At 43.9% G+C, this 19443-nt stretch overlaps 1 pseudogene; it reads right to left on the bottom strand.

Annotated features, from left to right (window-relative positions):
- Positions 1–15004: 15004 nt before the first annotated feature.
- Positions 15005–16443, bottom strand: LOC103745431 (annotated as a pseudogene).
- Between the last annotated feature and the right edge of the window lie 3000 nt (positions 16444–19443).

Here is a 19443-nt window from a genome sequence, read left to right as displayed (position 1 = left end):
TATATCCTATAAAAACTCTGATCTGACAATCATCAGGGCTGCTTCTATTCCCGAGATAGCCCGGCTGGTCGAAAATTTAAAATTAAAATTTACCTTGCTACTTTTCTTAAAGTGGTGTTGGTGATTTTTTTTTTTACGAACTCTGTCCTATAACAGGTTGTGGTTGTGGTGAGTACAATTATGTTCTCTTGTGGGGCAGCTGAACCAGGGAAAGAGGCCACAGAGCAGGGGAGAACTAAGGTAACTAGCCTCAGCTCCATGCCTCTGCCTTCAAATCTTACCTTTAGGCTCTCTGCACATTAAAAAGTCCTGTGGTATCCAGGTGTGGTGGCACACGCCTTTGATCCCAGCACTCGGGTGGCAGAGGCAGGCAAATCTCTGTGAGTTCAAGGCCAGCCTGGTCTACATAGTAAGTTCCAGGCCAGCTGGGGCTACAGGGAGACCCTGTCTCAAAAAGAGAAAAAAAAGTCCTGTGGCTTTTTCATTTTCTCTTCTGTACAAAGGGGGTGAATGACTGTAAAGATGAAAATTTTAAACCTATAGGAAGCAGCTAGCAGCAGGCTATAGTAACTGACAGCTGCTATCATTAGAAAATCTCCAGGCTGAATGGTTACAGAAGAGCTGGGAGCCTTTAAAGCACCTCAGAGGATTAGTCCAGAACTGGCTCTGTGGAGTCTCCTCCCTGGTGACTCAACATGATCCCTGACTATGATGGCTCATTGCTCACTTTTGATGGCTTCATTTGGGTCACCTAGAATGAGGAAAGCATTCATGCCTGGCGTGAACAAACACACCTGCCACTGATAAGGCAAAAGGAATTCAAAACAAACAGGATTTCAGCTCCCTTCCTCCTCTGCAATGATCCATATTTAATGGAAAGACTTGTACACTTTGGCACAGTTCCCCTTGACACAGTGAACAGGCACATTCTGTGGCTGAATGTTCTCAGTCTGACCTCCCCATGTGATGCCCCTTCCTTTGGTACCCCCAGGTGAGTCAGTCTGCCTCTCTTGGCCTTAATTTCTTGAATTGTGCATGAAGGGAGTTTGACAGGATGTTTGCTAAGACACCCTACACTGGCTCATCTTTTGGCCAATACCATCTCTGGTGTGAGGCTTAGGCTTGGTTAAAGTGGAATGAACCTTCCTGGAGAGAAAGTAGAAGTAGTCAAGTGCACCAAGGGAAGAGGATGTTGCTGGTTGAGTGGGCAGCAGAGGGGCCAGGGCTGAGCAACAGAGTTCATTGGGTATGGAGCTAAATTTACCATCCTGCTTCCTGTAGTCACCCAGCACTGTGTACATGTGGCCCACCCCTCCAAGATGGAGTCCATAAATCATTCTTTTACCTAGAGTCTAGACTGAATTGGGTTAAATTAGAAGTTATATGTGTGATATATGAATGTGTGCATATGTACATGTATGTGTGCACATGTGCGTGTGCGTGTGTGTGTGTGTGTGCAAGAGGGTGCATGTGGAAACCATAAGTTGCTCTCAGGATTTCTTTCTCAATCACTTCACCTTTTTTTGAGGCAGGGTCTCTTACTGAACCTGGAGCTCACCATTTCAGCTAGAATGGCTGGCCAGTGAGCCCCCAGGATCTGCGTGTCTTGCCCTCCTCTAGTGCTGCAGTTACAGGCACTGGTACCAACACACCCAGAGTATTACATGAGTTCTAGGGATCTAAACTCACGTCCTTATGCTTGCTTAGCAAGCACTTCACTCACTGCAGCATCTCCCCTGCTCAATTAGATTTGTAACCCGAAACACTTACTATGCTTTGTGTTTGGAAAGTCTAGCCCTTGCAATGACTGTTCCTTAACGTCACAGTTGGGAAGTAATTCTTACTACTCTTTCTTTATTCCAGATATGAATGTTCACATGTGTAGTAATGTTAGCCCTGATAGCATCAGGCTTAGAAGGGAGAAAAGTGAATGAGAGTAGGGAAACTAGGAGCGTCATAGGGCCCCTCAAATGTCTCATCACAACCAAGTGCAGGGCTTGTTGGGGGAGACATTTGGGGTTCACCAGGGCAGGGCACATTTATAACCTCCTTTGCTGCATGTCTTTGACTTGGATTTCTTAATAGCAGACTTGCAAAACAGCAAGGAGGAATTTAAGTTTTTACGTGATCCTGTTTATTCCTGGGATTAGATGGAGATTTAAATCCTGATACTGAATTTCTATGAAGAGTTCGTGGTTTTCCCAATCTGAATCATTGTTATGGTCACTGGAATGTGAAACCTTCTGAGCCAGTGATTGGAAACATCCCAACATGCCTCACTTCATAGAAAGGAAAATCAGCACTGTGATCACAGTGGAAGTTGTGGCAGTGCGTTGCTGCCCATATTTGGTTCAGGGCCTCGTTTCCATTGTATTGTCTGTCACTTGCATCCTCGATGCAAAGGACTCAAGGTGAAATTAAGGGACAGAAGAAAACACAGTGTTTCTTAACACATAGGCTTACCTCATTTCTGTTCCCAGCAGACATAATACACTGGTACATATTCTGAGATCTTTCTTGAAGCATTTTCATTCATACTCATGAGTACGTTCACTTATGTCTTTTTATAAAAGTATTAATGTTATCTTGTCATAGTTTTACATTTTAATCATTAATTCAAAACTATTTGATAAGAGAAATCAAAAGTAAGAGGATCAGATTCAGGGGAGAAAGACATGAATCACGAATTGCACAGAAGCATGTAAGACCTTCACTCTGGCGGGTGCTAATGGAAAGGAGAGGAAAGGGCACTCCAGACAGGAAAACAGCATGTGCACAGACCAGTCAAGTGGAGCAGAGGGCTCAGGGAAGGTGAGGTGCAAAGGCTCTGTATGTCTGTCTTAGAGACTGCATCAGTATCTCTGTGACAGAAACCAAAGCTGCACAAGGAGATAGTGCAAGAAATGAGTCAGGTCTGAAAGTAAGGCAGATGTTACCTGCACACAGGGAGACCAGTGTGTGCAAGTGAATCAGAGGGGCAGGGGGTGAGGAAGGCTGATGGGGGAATGCAGCTACTCACTGCTGTAGCCGCCATGCACAGTGCTTCCTGAGCACGTTCTCATGCCAGACACTGTCTTAGGCCCTGAGAATCCAGCAGTTAAGGAAGCAGCAGAGCTCCCTGCCTGTGCTAGATCTCTTTAGTTGTCAACTTGACACACCTGGGTTGAGGGAGCCTCAGTTGGGGAATTTCCTCCATTGGCCTGGGCTGGGGCCATGTATGTGGGGTATTTTCTTGATTTTTGAGTGATGTGGGAGGGCCTAGTCCACTGTGGGTGGTGCCACCCCCAGCAGGTTGTCCTGTATTATATAAGAAAGCAGAGTGAGCAGGGACCAGGAGAGCAAGCCAGTAAGCAGTGTTCCTCTATGGCCTGTGCTCCAGCTCCTGCCTCCAGGTTCCTGCCCTGAGTTCCTACCTTGGGCTCCTTCAGTGATGAACTGTTACCTGGGAGATGTGAGCCAAATAAATCCTTTCCTCCCCACGTTGGTATTGGTCAGTGTGTTTTGCCACAACAATTGAAAGCAAACTAGAACACTGCCTCACAGAGCTTTGCATTTTGGAAGTAGGAGATGCCCTGTGGAGGACACACGGCACCTGGAAGAGAAAGTACAGTCAAGAGTTCACAGATGTGTTCATTGTGACTCCCATGAGTCTACCCACATTTGGTTTCTTTAACATTGTATTTTATTTATTATTTTTATTTCATATGTGTGAGCATATTTCCTGTATGTGTGTAAGTGCACCCCTGTCATTCAATGCCTTCAGAGGTCAGAATAGGGAGATGGATCCTCTGGAACTGGAGTTACAGACTGCTATTAGCCGCCAAGTGGGTGCTGGGAATTGAACCGGGGTCTTCTGTAAGAGCAATCAGTGCTCTCAACTGCTTAGCCATCTTTCTAGCCCTATATTTGTCTTCTTGGTAGATCAAAGACATAAGTGGCTGTACTGACCCCTGGGAGTGGACAGATTCAATGTTTGATTAATATATTCTGTATGAGGACATAATCATGGACTGGGCCATATTCTTCAAATTCCTGAGTTGAAGTCCTAACCCCCAGTGCCTCAGACTGTGATTGCATTTGGAGACAAAGTCTTGGAAGAATTTAGTGAAAATGAGGTCACTACTGGGAGACCCTAATCTAAGGATTCCCGTGTCCTTAAGAGGGGATGAGGACACAGACACATACAGAGGGATGATGGCATAGGAAACAGAGACTTCACTGAGGCTGAGGCAGGAGGATTCAAGTTCAAGGCCACCCTGGTTGAATGAGTCAAACTCTGGCTGCTTTAAGATAAAAAGAGGACTGGAAATACAGTTGAGTGACAGAGTGCTTCCTAGCATACTCAAGGCCCTGAGTTCAATCTCCAGGACCACATGTGCACACACACAGAAATTTTTAAAAATTAAAAACTTTTATATTGAGGAAAAATAAATTTAAAATACTAAAAAATTTTAAAAAGATTTAAAAAGATTTCCAGTTCTGGTTGGTCATATCCACAGGCAAATGCTGCTGAAGAGGACAAGGCAGGAAGATCTCAAGTTCAAGGGAAGCCTCAGCTACATCTTGCCTCTGCCTCCTGAGTGCTAGGATTAAAGGCATGCATCACTATGCCCAGCTCTGGGCTACACCTTTAAAAATATTTAAAAATATATTTCAAAAACTATTTTAAAATGTCAATGGGAGAAGATACTTAGATGCCAAGCAGGGAACCTGCCAGGATGTTGGACGGCCAGCACATAACCAGTGTACACATCTCTCTGAGCTTTCAGTGACATTGCGAATTTTATGTAAAGTGACTCTAGCACCAGCTTATGGCAGGAATTTAATGAAAGTGTGGGTGATGGGGTTTATTCTGAACTTTCAGAAGGATCCCTGAGTTGAGACACAACTCTGAGCCATGTAGTCATTGCTAAGGAACAGGAGAGATTGTTGAAGTGTCAGTGAGTAGGTAGAGGTGAGTCCAGGACCTGTAGTAAGGGAGCAAGTGCTGTGGGCATCATCACAGCAACATCACCATCACAAGTGAGGGTGAGAATTGTGAAGCACAAGCCACTTAGAATCAAATGCCCTGCTAGCCACCTTCCCTAGAGCACACGTTAGCATTGTCCAGTCCCCATGTAGCGTGGCCAACATGGTGAGGTGGTGTGAACAGCATGGAGCACATGTCTGTTTGGGACTGTGTGTCACTTAGAAGCCACTCTGGAAGGGAGTAGGTCTCTGGTTTCTCTTAGTATTTGTCTCTATCAGAGAAGTCTGTGGGAGGGGGATGTGTGTGGATCTCTGTGATATTTCTGTGAACTCTGAGGCTCATGTACTATTTCTGTGTGTTGCAGGATATCTCTGCCTTGTCTTTGTTGAAGTTTCTGTGGATTCTCAGTGTGAGTCTAATTCTCTGGATGGTTCTTTGCATTTCTGTGGAGGTCTGTATACATGTCTAGGGGTTGTGGTTTGGGTGATTGTGAAGGTGACTATGGAAATCCCCTGTGTTCTTTGTAGGAATGCTTGGGGTTTGTCCTAGTTTGTTTCTTCATTGCTGTGACAAAATACTCTGACCACTACCAACTTGGGGAGGAAAGGGTTTATTCAGCTTACATCTCCCAGGTCACAATTCATCAGGGAGCCCAAGGAAGGAACTCAGGGCAGGAACCTGGAAGCAGCAGGTTCCATGGAGGAATGCTGCTTACTGGCTTGCTCCCCTGGCCCCTGCTCAGCCTGCTTCCTTATTCAACACAGGCCCACCTGCCCAGGGGTGGTACCACCCACAGTGGGCTGGGCCCTCCCACATCACTCATCAAGAAGATGCCCCTCAGACATGGCCACAGGCCAGTCCAATAGAGGAAATTCCCCAACTGAGGCTCCCTCAACCCAGGTGTGTCAAGTTGACATTAAAGCTATCCAGCACAAGGTTGCTCTGTATAGGGGTCTGTGACATTCTATAGGGAGTGTCTGAGGGTAACTTTGGAGGTCTCTGTGGCGGAATCTCTGAAGGTCTATGAAAGTGAGTCTGGAGGGATCTTTGGGGTTCTCTGTGTGGGTGTCCCTAAAGGTCTATGAGGGAGGGTCTAGGGACAACTTCAGGGGTCTCTGTGTGGGGAATGTAGAGGTCTAAAGGGGGTGTCTGAAGGGAACAGGATTCTTCAGGGCAGGTGTCATCCATTTCTCCTCAGGAAACCCAGGACACAGAGTCTCAAACTTTTAGCTCAGGATCACCACATCAGCTGCAACGTTCCTAACCTCATTGTGAAATATGAGGCACTCAACTTTCTTGTGCAAACCACACCTACATCTGCACAAACATAGAGCAAAGAGGGGTGGGGCAGGTTGAGCAAGAGCTAGGGTGGGATCATACGGTTGTTGCATCTTGACAAATCTAAAGCCTTTCTCCTGTTTGTTTCTCTGATGGTGAAATGGTGAACTCTTACTGTACGGTAGGAGAAAAATGGTGAGAATGACCCTCCTTTTACTGAACTCTCTGTGTGCCGCTTCAAAGAAAGAAGAAACAAATGCTGACCTCACCTTGTGCTCTGGCTCAGCACAGACAGAAACCACTATATTGCTAGAGAAAGAATGAACTAGGAAGCAATACCCATGTTGGGAAGACCGCACCATTAGCACACAGAGGATGTGCTCATATAAGAAAAAACATTTTCCCCTTAAGGGAATTTTTGATGAAAAATCTTTTCTTTACCAAAAATGTATGAGAAATATTGAACTGACCAGACTTGACACCTTATGGAATAACTGCCCGATGGGCAATGGCAAAGGTGTCTAGGAACCTGCTCCTGTGGTCCATGAAGGAAGAATTTCCTGGGCACACAGACTCACTGGGCAGGGAGGCCTGACTGCTGTCCCAGTCTCTGACCCACCTGTCCCTCATAGGATGACTATGGCCCTGGGGCTGGTGTGGTGAGCACAGCTCACATTTTTCATCACTAGGCTTTGTTCTAGGCAGTGGGAGCAGCTAACCCAGCAAGGCTTGGGTTCCTCTTCCTGGCATTGTCAGTCCGATGTGCTACTTGAGTGACAAAGCCCCATCTTTTCTAGCCCGCTGACTCCAATGATTGTCCTACTGTCTAGGAACTGGTTGCTTTGGACTTAGCCCAGCTTTGGGTAGTCAGCAGCTGTGGGGTCTTCACACTGTGCAGAGAATGTGTTATGGGTCATAACACGCTCAGCAACATCGCTCATCCTTCTCTTGAAATGCCTTTTTGGTGGAGCCTGTCAATTCTCTAACAGGCATAGGGAGGACTTACCCCAACAGTGCCTACTTTCCTGACCCAGGAATGGGGTCAGCTCACAGGCTTGGGAGGCCCTCACCCCTGCAAAACTTTCTTTCTGTTGCCTTGCTCTGGGCCTCCCATGCTTCTCTTCACAGTGGGATAAAGCATCCTGCGGACTCCTTCTGAAACCTTCACTTGGTGGCCAGCTCTTGCGCCCTTGTATGTACCTATACTTCATCAAAGGGACCATAGACCTTTAGTCCCCATGTTGCTGCTAGATGCACTCTGGAGGATGCTCAGAAAACTGGAGAGAGACCGCTGGCTGTGGTGGGGAGCACAGCACTGGGGACATCTGGAAAGAGACCAGGGAACTGATCCTGAGACTGATCTTCGACTGGACCTTTGTGACTAACTCTGCCTTTAGACCTGGATATCTGTGTCCTGTGGGGTTGACATATGATAGGGCAGGAGGGTCTTACTGGTCCCTATGGGACCTGAACTCATCAGATTCATGTTGATAATTTGGACAGTGGCATTATGTTGGTCTGCAGGTAAATTTCTACTCAGGGACATCTCTTGCCACACCTCCAATGACTCCATGGTGTTTTTGGTCAATGATGATTGGGACCCTGCTTTGAGCGCCACTGTTATCACACTACTTCAGGGGTCTCCCGAGTCCATTATCCCCACTCACCTGCTGTGTGTCATGCATCGTCTTTGCGAGGCTCGTACTTTCCTGGAGGCTGCCTCTCTGTATTTCCAAGACCGTCTTGCTTTGCTGGATTCTGTCCAGGAGAGAGTAAGTGTGATCCTAACAGGGCAGGTGGCCTCTCTCTTGGGTCTTTTTGATGGAGTTTCTCCAGGAGCGTAGGAATTTAGCAAGTTAGTTCACCATATTGACACACAGGTGGTAGAAGCAGGAAAGGCAAGCCAGGGTAAGACTGAGCCTGGAGCCTCCCTCAGTGTGAGATCCACTGACTCTACTGAGTCCCACAAGATACTGGATTATCTGTTTTCATACTCAGGTGAGTCCTTGTGTCAGGAAAGGAAAACTCCTGGGGTGTTCTCATGGAATGTCCAGATCTTCCAGGATGGTGGATTTATGGTTTCTCTGGAGTAGGGATAAACATGGTTGACAGCAGGCCGTGATCAGTACACATAGAGGGATCACTCTGACTGACCTGTTGTACGTTTCCCCCGTCGTTGAGCTTTGTATGAATACTTTTTGAGTCACTAGATGAGGGACCTCTGGAGTCACACTTCCCAGACCTCATCTTGTCACTTCCTGAACCTTTCTTTTCACCTCCAGCCCCTTTGCTGAGGTGTTGTTTCCACTCCAGGGTAGATCTTCTGTTCTACCTCTCATCTTTCTCTGGACACTGTATTAAATCTTCCAGTTGCAGATGTGGAACTCTTTCTTACATCTTCTAGGGCACATGGGTCCCGTCATCTGCATTCTTGCTTTCACAGGAAAATGTGAACCTGTCTTCACGTGGTGCTCACACTTCCTTGTGGATTTTCCCTTATCTGTATCAGTTCAGTCCCACCTGAAGCGAGGCTTTGCTGCTGTTCATCTCTGGTGACTTCCGACTGTGCTGTTGTCTCCTCTTCCTCTTCCTCATCCTTCTCCTCTTCCTTCTTCGTTTTGAAGCCACCATGATGGTCTGACAGGTTACTCTGGGGAAGGTGGAGGGCGGGGTCACTAATTGGGTCCTGATAATTCTAGGGGGAAAATTCTACCTTTGTCTGTTTCAGTCACTTTGTGAAAGGCCATTCCAAATGCTGGTTTTCATTTTGGATGACCAACTGTGCTCCTGCTGGGATATAGGGCACGTTATTACAAAGTTCTAATCTGGAATGGAGGAGGATTGGTTTGAGAGAGAGCATAGGATTTTGGACTGAGTCTGCAGCTAAGCCATAGGCTGTAAGTTTTTGTCTTAAGTTGGGGTTAGGCCTCATTGTGTGACAACACTGGATCTGGGAGAGTAGCGGAGGTCCTTGAGTCTGATGCTGAGGTAGGAAAGAGCTAGAGACTGCTGAATGAAACAGATTTAGGATGGGCAGTGGAAGACTTCCTTGAGACTATGTAGTAGCCAGTAGTGACTCATTGAGGAGAGAGCCTGGGCCCCAATAAAGCTGACCATGCTGTATATGTGACCCTCCAAGCTCTTGCAGCAAGACAGCTGCTTATAATTGGGAAAGTGCTCTTATTTCCATTTCATGTTGCAGAAGGGATCCAAGTAGTGTCTCACCTGTTGCTCAGTGATGATTTCTTGCTGTGGCCAAAGGAGACAGAAGGCACAAGCTGTAGTTATGGGAAGATGGGGGTCAAGAGGCCTAGCAGGCAGGACTGGGTTGGTACATCTAGCCCATGGACCCACCCCTGCTCTGACCTCAGAACACCCTTCCTTTCTCGTGCCCTGGGAGTTCCATCCCATCGTACTTCAAGTTTCCCAGAAGGTTGGCCCAATGCCCTGGGGTCACATCACAGCTCCTGGGAAGGAGAGTCATGAAGATATGTAGCAAGTTCCTGCACAAGTTAAGGCAGGTTTAGAGCCTCTGCATGCCATCTCTACAATCTGGTTATGGAGCCTGGGTTATGGAGAAGGGATGGACCCACAGAGTGATAGGACTGTTCAATGGGTGTCCCTTAGAGGAGACCAGGGAAGCATTGACTGCGGAGTCCAAGAAAACAGACCAGTGACAGTGATTGCAGAGGAGCCCCATTTTTTCATCTACAGGGTGTTTCCTCCAACAAATTCCATGGCTTCCAACACTATTTATGGGTGAGAAAGAAGGAATTATTTAAAAGAGGAATAGTCTAAGGGAAGAGAAACAGCTCATCTCCACATGGACCTGGAGGACTCCCTTCCAAATCCAGGCAGCATGGCTCCACTCCCCACTCCCCAGCATTCCCTCTGGTTACACCATCCCTGGCCACACACAGCTTTATCTGAAGTCTAGAACCTGGGAAGTATCCCCTGTTCTGACTTTCCTGCACACCTCCCTGTCAGGGCTCAGTAACTCACATCCGCAGACTCGTGTCTCTCTTAGGAACAAGGAGATGAAAGGAAGGACGGAGCAGACCTTTCATAGTTCTATTTTTCTCCCTAGTCTTGCTTTGTGTCCCCTCTTTGCTGCCTGTTAGGGAGACTCAAGAATGAAGAGCTGAGGCTCCACTTGCCTTCCCCTCTCCCTGGACAAACTGCTTGGACTCAGTGATCCCTGGATAATACGACTTTGTATATTTACAAGAGAATCTCTGCCTTTCTCTGCTCCTTTCCCTTATTTGGAATGCGAGTAAAAAGTGCTTTCTCTGTTTCTTCTTGGAAAACACAAGTAAGGCTTTCTTCATGAGACCTGTTGTAGATGTCTTTTCCATTTCCTCTTGAGGCAGAGGCTCTGCAGTTCCTCAGAACTGCCAGGTGTAGTTATTTTAAATAAATATTCCATCTCTCAATTCCCACCAGAAAAGTTTCCTTATGCAGCAGATGGTGATTAATACAGAAACACACAATTGGCCAATGTGCAGATAAGAGGCCACAGAGTTCTTATCTCTGAATAAGACACCTACTTCAAATCTCTGCCTCCCAAGGTTCAATGATCATTGCACAAGAGGAGGCAGAAAGACTGTAAGAGCCAGAGGTGGTGGAAGACCACACATAGAGTATTCCAGACAGCTGGTCAGTTATTCATATGAACTCACAGTAATGGTGACCACATGCACAAGTCCTATGCAATTGCAAAACAGACAAAATCCCAGGCATGGGGAAATGGGTAAGAAATTCCAGCTCAACCTAAGGAACTTTTGGCAACTGATGGCTGTTGGGAGGGGGAAACACAGTGTTTTATAGGGATGAGAGTCTTGGTGGGCCCAATGGATGGACCCACACTAAAGGACATTTAGGTACACAAATCAGATTCTATAAATGGTATTGTATGTATAAGAGAGTACATTAAATGATCTAAATACCATCAAACTACATAGTATGAAAATAAAAAAACAATAAAATTACACCAATAAAAATGTTCTGAGCACAGTTAAGGTAGGTGGATTAATTTGTGATGTTTGGTAGGGTAGGTATATTAAATCCATTTGAACTTGTAAAATTTTTATAACTTGAGGGGTCTTGGCATGTAACCTCATCTTGAGCATATGTACATGCTTCTAGTGTATAGTACATACTGCAAATTTGGGAGGGAATTCTCTCTCTCTCTCTCTCTCTCTCTCTCTCTCTCTCTCCTTCATGTCAATCACACCTCAAAGGAGTCTCATCAGTGAGCCTCCCACTTCAATAACACTTCTGCCTAATTCACATTATTGCTGGTTTAACTAACTAAAAGTTAGTTGTAATAGATTTTTATAGATTCACTTTGGTGTGGACAGTGTTATCCTCACAAATGTCACTGTGCCAGGCGGGACAGTGTTTGATTCATAACTCAGATCCTCTCCCTCTTTCATATGCTAGTATTGCCTATCATTTTAATTCAAAACTATTCCGATTTTACTGACAATATTTTAGATTTTCCACACATTGCTAATTATGTTGCTGCTATTTCATGTCCTGGCCGCACCCCTCTCTGGTATTTAGTTTTTGTTTTACTCTAGAGAATATCCTGGAGGAATTTTTTCTGAAAAGTGTTTCCTCAACTTTCCTTTTGTATGTCCTTATTTTGTTGATGAATCTTACTTTTCAAGCCTTGGAAATTGGCATCCAGTAATGAGAACCACTTTCCCAATGAGGAGAGGGCCTTCTGGAAATAGGAGCTCAAAATGGCTACATTAATAAGTGATGGCAGTGAACATAATTTTGGTCAATAAACTGTTTCTAAAGCTGGACAGGGTATAGAGTGGAATTTCAGTGCCAACAGTAATGTTTACAGTATCCTTTAACTAAGAATTGAAATTTTTGAGGGAGATAGTAGGATACAGGTAATGTGAACTGGGAAAGGGAAAGTAGAGAGACTTTAACTGGGGATAGTAAAACAGTGAGAGGAAGGAGTCATAAATAACATTAAGAATGTTTGAAAAAGCTATAGGGAAACATTATTTTATAAGCTGACTTAAAAACATACACTAAACACACATGTACACATATATAATGGAGTTTCTCCTCATGGGGTGATAATGCTACCCCCAAGAGCCATAGACTATCTACCAAAACCCCCAGTTTCAGGCATGCAAAGGCTCTCTTCCGTTGTTGGTTGGGTAGGTGTCTTAGAGACTCCTAAAACCATATGAACTATTGCCATTACCCTTGGTTACCTTTCAGTACTTGAAGATCAGACCCTTCTGCTGAAGATGCCATGCACTTTGACACAGGACTTGGAGGAACTGACCTGGAAACCTCCTCCCTGAGAACTGTCTCTCAGTATTCAAGCTGCCAAGGGAGAAAAACAATCAGTAGTCCGACTCAGCTGTAAAGCCAATGAACCACAAGAATGACTAGCCTGGTAGGCTATGTCCAGTGTTGCAATAGTGTTACTTCTATCTTGGAGGTAATCAACAGCTATCTACTTGGACATGAGCCTTGCTTAGTAGGAGAAAATTCATGCTTAATATAGTAAACATACCCAAATACCTGTGCCTGGAGAGGTCATACATACTAGAGCAGAGCCTAATACTGCCATTTTCCTAAGTCACTGTAATTTCTAACTGTATTCTAAATCCTTATCCTTATACCTGCAGGTAAGTGTAGCTCTCATTACTCGTCAAAGAGCTTTTTTTTTTTTTTTTTTAACAGACAGATGCTATTAGAGAGATCCACAGCTGGTCAAACTGCAAAGAATAAGTGGCCATGAGGTGCCCAGCTCCAGTTGGTACATTTACAATGCAACCTTTACACCTAGGGCTCAGAAGACATGGCAGAAGAGGGGAAGGAAATATTTTAAGATTCAGAGGACCAGGATGCCTACAGTTAGTGTCTTCTAGACATCAAAGGGGTACTGCATTCATGAAATCTCAGCAATATGGTTGCCTAAATGAGAACTTCATAATGACACCACCAGTGTGAATGGGAGAAATTTCACAAGGCCTCACCCCTACAAATGGTCAGCCAGAAACACCACATGTATATACACACAATACTGAATGGGCTCAAGATATATATAGTGAATTTAAGAGGAAGTTGGTGGGGCAACAGGAGAGGAGGTGAAGTCGGGGAGGAAGAGGTGAATTTATGTAAATGCAGTGCCCATTATGAAATTCTCAAAAATTTAGTTAGTTGCTTGCCCCAGTTTTTAGTTTGTTTGATGTTTAATTTTTTTGAGTTCTTTGTATATTCTAGACCCTAACCTTCTGTCAGATGTAGAGCTGGTGAAGATATTTTCCCATTCTGCAGGCTGCCTCTTTACTCAGATGATGGTGTACTTTGCTGTACAGATGCTTTTTCATTTCACAAGTCCCATTTCTCAATTGTTGATCTTAATGCTTGTACTATTGGAGTCACATTCAGAAAGTCTTTTCTTAAATCTGTAAGTTCCTGTGTATTCTGTATTTCTCCCCTATCAGATTCAGGGACTCAGGTCTTATGTTGAAGTCTTTGATCCATTTGGAGTTAAATTTTATGCAGGGTGAGAGATGGGGATCTAGTTCCTAATGTAGCTATCCAGTTTGACCAGTACCATCTGTTGAATATGCTGTGTTCTCTACAATGTGTGTTTTTGGCCCCTGTGTTAATAATCAGGTGATTGTAAGTACACTGACTTAAATCTAGTTCCTCAATGCTGTCCCGTAGATCAATATGTCTATTTTTATGCCAGTACCATGCTGTTTTTATAACCAGAGCTCTATAATGTAATTTGAAACCAGGGATAATGATGCCTACAGATCTTTGATTATTCAGGATTGTTTTGGCTATCCTGTTTTTTTTTTTTTGTTTTCATATGAAATTTGAGATTATTTTTTCAGTTTCTGTGAAGAATCATGTTGGCCATTTTCACAATATTTAATCCCACCAATCCATGAGCATAGGAGGTCTTTACACCTTCTGACATCTTATTCAGTTTCTTTCTTCAATGTATTAATTTTTTTGTTTATATATATAAGTCTTTTACTTACTTTGTTATATTTATTCCAAAGTTTTTATTTTAATTTTTAGGGCTATCATGAATGTTTTTAGGCTATCGGGATTGTTTCACTGGTTTCTTTCTTAGTATGTTTACTGTTGGCATGTAGGAGGGCTACTTGTTTTTGTTAATTTTGTATCCTGCTACTTCACTGAATGTATTTATCAGCTCTAGGAGTTTTTGGGGGGACACAAAATTCTTTTATTGCTACCCAGTTATACAGTCAGAAGGTAAGTGGTGTGTGACAGGTGCCAGGCAGGGGAGGAAAGCTGGGGGACAATGTCAGAATAACTTCAGTGAACTTTGATGCCCAGAAGTCTTAGACACTAAGGTGTCAGACAACACAAGCTCCTTCCAGCTCTAAAATCACAGGACACTCCTGACCCTGAAATCCGAAACTGGGTTAATGATTGAAGAGGGCATCAGAGGGAGAAGATTCTGGTTCCAAGGGTCTGACCATGACTTTAGAGTTACCATGCAGGGGAAAGCCACTCAGTGTTCTGTTCTGACAGAAGCATTGTCTTTCTGACTTCACACTACCCTGTGGTCCCATTGTTCTCCTTGTCAACTTAAGTCCCTGTGATCTGAGCCCTCTGCACACCGTTTTGTTTCTAGCACATTGAGCAGTGAGTAAAGCCACATACTTTGGGTCCCCTTGATGACAGACCTGTCCCTAGGCTTCAATTTTTCAGTAATCAGTAGCAACTGTTCCCTAATTACCACCAACAGAGACAAAACCTAGTCTCCTGGTCATAGACACAGCACTCAGAACACTCATGGCAGATATATGTAGCAAAGGAGACAGTCTTGGGCTGCCTTATGACCCTCAGCTCATCCATGAGCCAGGAACAAAGGTGGGCAAATCCCTCTGGGAGGATATCACCCATGTCATCATAGGACTTCAGAGGGGCAGGGTACAGCTCCGGAGTCAACTGGCTTAGATTGGCTAGGTGGTAAAGGTCCTTCAGGATGGCCTTGGAGATGTCATTGTCATAGAACTCAATCATAGTGAGATGGGAGCATTGGCTGAGGGCAGAAAGGAGGGCACTGAGCTGAGAGTCTCCCATCCTGCAGTGCTCCAATTCCAGGGACTACAGAGTCTGAAACACTCTAGGAAAACTTGGAGAGGCATAGGATTTAAACAGAATAATTCAACACTGCCCAGGTTCAGGCGTTTTAGCTGACTGAAGCCCTGACGCTGTGACAGGGAAATCAGATCTGACTGTGAAACCTGGCAGAAAGTGATGGAGAGTGTCTCCAACTCTCCATCAAGACTTCAGGGACCTGAACAACCTTCATGTGGTCGGTCACTGAGAAAACTGACACCATCCATCTAGGGATGCTAGAGAGAGCTGAGTTTGGAGAACTGAGAAATGAACTTGGCGACACATTTCTTCTCTGTGTGCCTGGAAGTACTTACAATGTTAAAGGTAATATTGTCGATCTGTGTGAGAAGAAGTGTGCGAAGATTTCTCATCTCACTCAGGTAGTAGACTGCAAAGTATACCAGGGTGAACAAATTACTAAACTGTATTTAATTCCAACTCCTGGATGTACTGTGGCTGGAAAACTGGCAAGACCTCCCTGACAGTGCGGATAGGCAATGCCCACACCTGTAACTTGGAACAGCACAGCTATAGGGAACTTCTCTGCTGGGCCCACTGCAACAATTTTCTTTGGTATTCATTGAGATGAAAAGTGAGGCAACGGTCAGCTAACACCTTCAAACTCCTCCTGGATGCGTATCTAGGAAGGTCTTTCATTGATTGGTTCTTACAACCTGTACTGAGGTGCCACTCTCCTTCATATCATGTGTTCTAGAAGTTGTGATGCACATTCCACAAATCGAGCCCTGGAAGTTTCCACCTCCTGGGGTGCAGCTTTTCATTAATCATCAGATTCAATCCATCTAGCACAGCCTGAAGGATCTCTAGGTCTGGAGTCTTCATTAGGGCTCCAAGAGGAAGACAGGGAAGGGCCAAGCCTGAACCATTGCTCTCAGGATGTCAGTTCATCTCCTGCTGAAGGCCTCCTTGAACAGTGGTGGGAAGAGCAACTTGGGCAGGTACTCCAGAACAGAGATGGCCAAGGCCTCTTGCTTTAGCAGCTTTTGCTATGCCAGCTCCAGGAGGGCGAGAAGGGCTTGGCTGCTCATCCTCATAGATGGTCAGGCAGAAGGATCCTAGTGAGTTCAAGGCTGCCCTGAGCTGTAGGAGACCATGTCGAGTGAAAGAAAGAAAGAAAAGAAAGAAAGAAAGGAAGGAAGAAATCCAAACAATAACAAATTTTTTTTAAAGACAGATATAGTGGGACAGGCCTTTAATCCCAGCTCTTGGGAGGGGAAAGGAGGATCATGAGTCCAAGGCTAGCCTCAGATACATAGTGAGATCAAGACTAACCTTGGCTTCCTGAGACTCCAATTTCAAATAAATTTAAAAATTAAAATAAAGAAAATTTGATTTCTGACATAGATATAACACCAATAATTGGGAAGTTGAAAAGTGTTAATTCATGCTCATACTCACTTACATGAGTTCTAGCTCAGCCCGTTCTACATTTAACCCTGTCTCCAAAAAGTAAAAGAAAAACATATAAAAATAAGGCCTGAGTTGTGATACAGGGTTTTAATTCTAACCCTCAGGAAGATGCAACAGGTGGGCTTCTACAATTTTGAAGCCATTCTGGGCTAGAGAGTGAGAACATGTCTGTGAAAACAAAGAAAAAGAAATTTAAATTGACATGAAACAAAACATAATTCAAGGTATTTGAGGAACTCACAACTGCAGTCTGGCTATCAGGAGGCAGGGTGTTTGGCACCTGTCTTTAGTCCTACTACTCAGTAGTCAGAGGTAGATGGATCTGATTTCTGACAGACAGCTAGGGCTGTAGAGTGAGTGTCTCTCTCTCTCTCTCTCTCTCTCTCTCTCTCTCTCTCTCTCTTTCCTCAAAAAAACCCCCCAAAAGGAGCCAGATGTGGTACTCCACACCTTTAATCCCAGCACTTGGGAGTCAAAGGCAGGTAGATCTCTGTGAGATCAAGGTCATAGCCAGTCAGTTCCAGGACAGCTGAGGTTACAGGGAAACCCTGTCTCAAAAGGACTGAAATATGAATAAATTGATTAAATTAAAAATAATAAATCAAAAGGGCAACCTGAGCTACAGAGTGAGACCTCATCTACAAAAGCAAGCGAACAAACTGAAATCATGGCACAAACCAGAGCGTGCTGGAACGTGCCAGAAATCCCAGCACTCAGGAGGCTGAGGCAGGAGGAGAAGGATTTCTAGCCCAGCCTGGTTATACAGCTAGCATGGGCAACAGTGTAAGCCCGTGTCTAAAATATTTCAAAAAAAATGAAATCACAAGCTAACATAGAAAAGAAAGATATTTAAGACAGCCTCCCATATGTGACTCTGGAGAGACAGAAATCAACTTCCTGTGCCATCTTGGGTCCATCGTCCCTGGGTGAAATCAACTCTGGGAGTTTTGTGGTGGAGTCTTTAGACTCTTTTATGTATGGAATCATATCGTGTATAAATGTGGATACTGTGACTTCTTCCTTTTCAGTTTCTGCTCCCTTTATCTCCTTCACTTGTCTTACTGCTCTAGCTAAACTTGAAGCACTATACTGAACAGGAATGGAGAGAGTGGACATCTTGTCTTATTCCTGATTTCAGTGGAAATGCTCTTGAGTTTTTCTTTATTTAGTATATGCTGGCTGTGGCTTGATATAGATTGCCCTTATTATGTTGAGATATGTCCCCTGGATCTCTAGATTCAGAAGATGAAGTGCAAACAGCTGAGAAGTATTTGAAAAATGCTCAACATTGTTAGCCATTAAGGAAATGAAAATTAAAATTACTTTGAGATTTCATCTTACCCCAGTTTGAATGGTTAGGATTCAAAACCGAATGATGACAAATGCTTGTGAGGATGTAAAGAAAAGGAAACACTTCACTGCTGGTATAACCACTATGAAAATCAGTGTGGTTGTTCCTTAAAAAGCTAGAAGTAGATCTATCACATGATCCAGCCATCTACCCAAAGTTTCTATATCCTGCTACAGAGATACTTGCCCATCTATGTTCCCTGTTGCTCTATTCGCAGTTGCCAAGATATGGAACAGCCTGGATGTCCATCAGCTGATGAACAGATAATGGAAATATGGTTCATTTATGCAACAGAATATTATTCAGCAGTTAAAAGAACAAAATTGTGAAATTTGCTGGTAAATGGATGGAACTGGAAAGAATTATACTTAGTGAGGTAACCCAGACATCCCCTATTCACCAGTCAAGGACTTTCTTTTCTCCATACAGATAAGAGTAATGCAATTTGGGAGTCTTTTAGATAGATGCCCTGAAGGGGTACCCCAATTACCTCACCCTGTGTCCCTGTTCAGCATGAATGAAGCCAGAGTGGTCTGCATCCTGATTCCCTTTCCGCAAACTGGGTAACATCTTCAGAGGATGGTGTGATAAGAATAGGAGGTAGGAATTGGCTAGGCAGGGTAAAAAAGACCCCAAAGAAAAGTAGCCAGTTTCTTGGCTAAAAGTCACAATATCCTTGGGCCTCTTAGCAACATACTCTGTTCCAAAGGCCAAAACTGTCAAAAGTGTTTGGGAGCTCTTATCTAATCCCTAGATGACTTTAGGGTTACCTCTTCAGAGGGAGGAATGTTAGGGGAAAGAAAGAAAGACAGAAAGAAAGAAAGAAAGAAAGAAAGAAAGAAAGAAAGAAAGAGAAAGAGAAAGAAAGAAAGAAAGAAAGAAAGAAAGAAAGAAAGAAAGAGAAAGAAAGAAAAACGAAGTTGTCAGAAAAAAGTGATGGGGAGATAAGGGAGGTGTTAAAGGGGAGGGAGTGGGTATGGATTTGATCAAAACACCTTATATGCATGTATGACATTCTCAATAAAGTTTTTCTAAAAGTTTAAAAAAAATAATAAATGGAAAAAAGAATTAAAAATAAAAAATTCCATATCCAAAAATATTGTATATACATGGATGAAATTCTCAAAGAACAAATAAAAATACTATTTATAAAAAATGTCATATGGAAACCTATTTTAGAAGTTTTAAGATAAACATATTAACTTGCACACATATATAAACCATATGTATACATATATATGTATATGTATAGTTTAGACTGAATTAC

This window comes from Nannospalax galili, unplaced genomic scaffold (assembly GCF_000622305.1).
Source record: "Nannospalax galili isolate Female #2095 unplaced genomic scaffold, S.galili_v1.0 scaffold762, whole genome shotgun sequence".
Taxonomy (NCBI): domain Eukaryota; kingdom Metazoa; phylum Chordata; class Mammalia; order Rodentia; family Spalacidae; genus Nannospalax; species Nannospalax galili.
The sequence above is the reverse complement of the archived record's forward strand: the minus strand, read 5'-3'. Positions and strand labels throughout refer to the sequence as shown.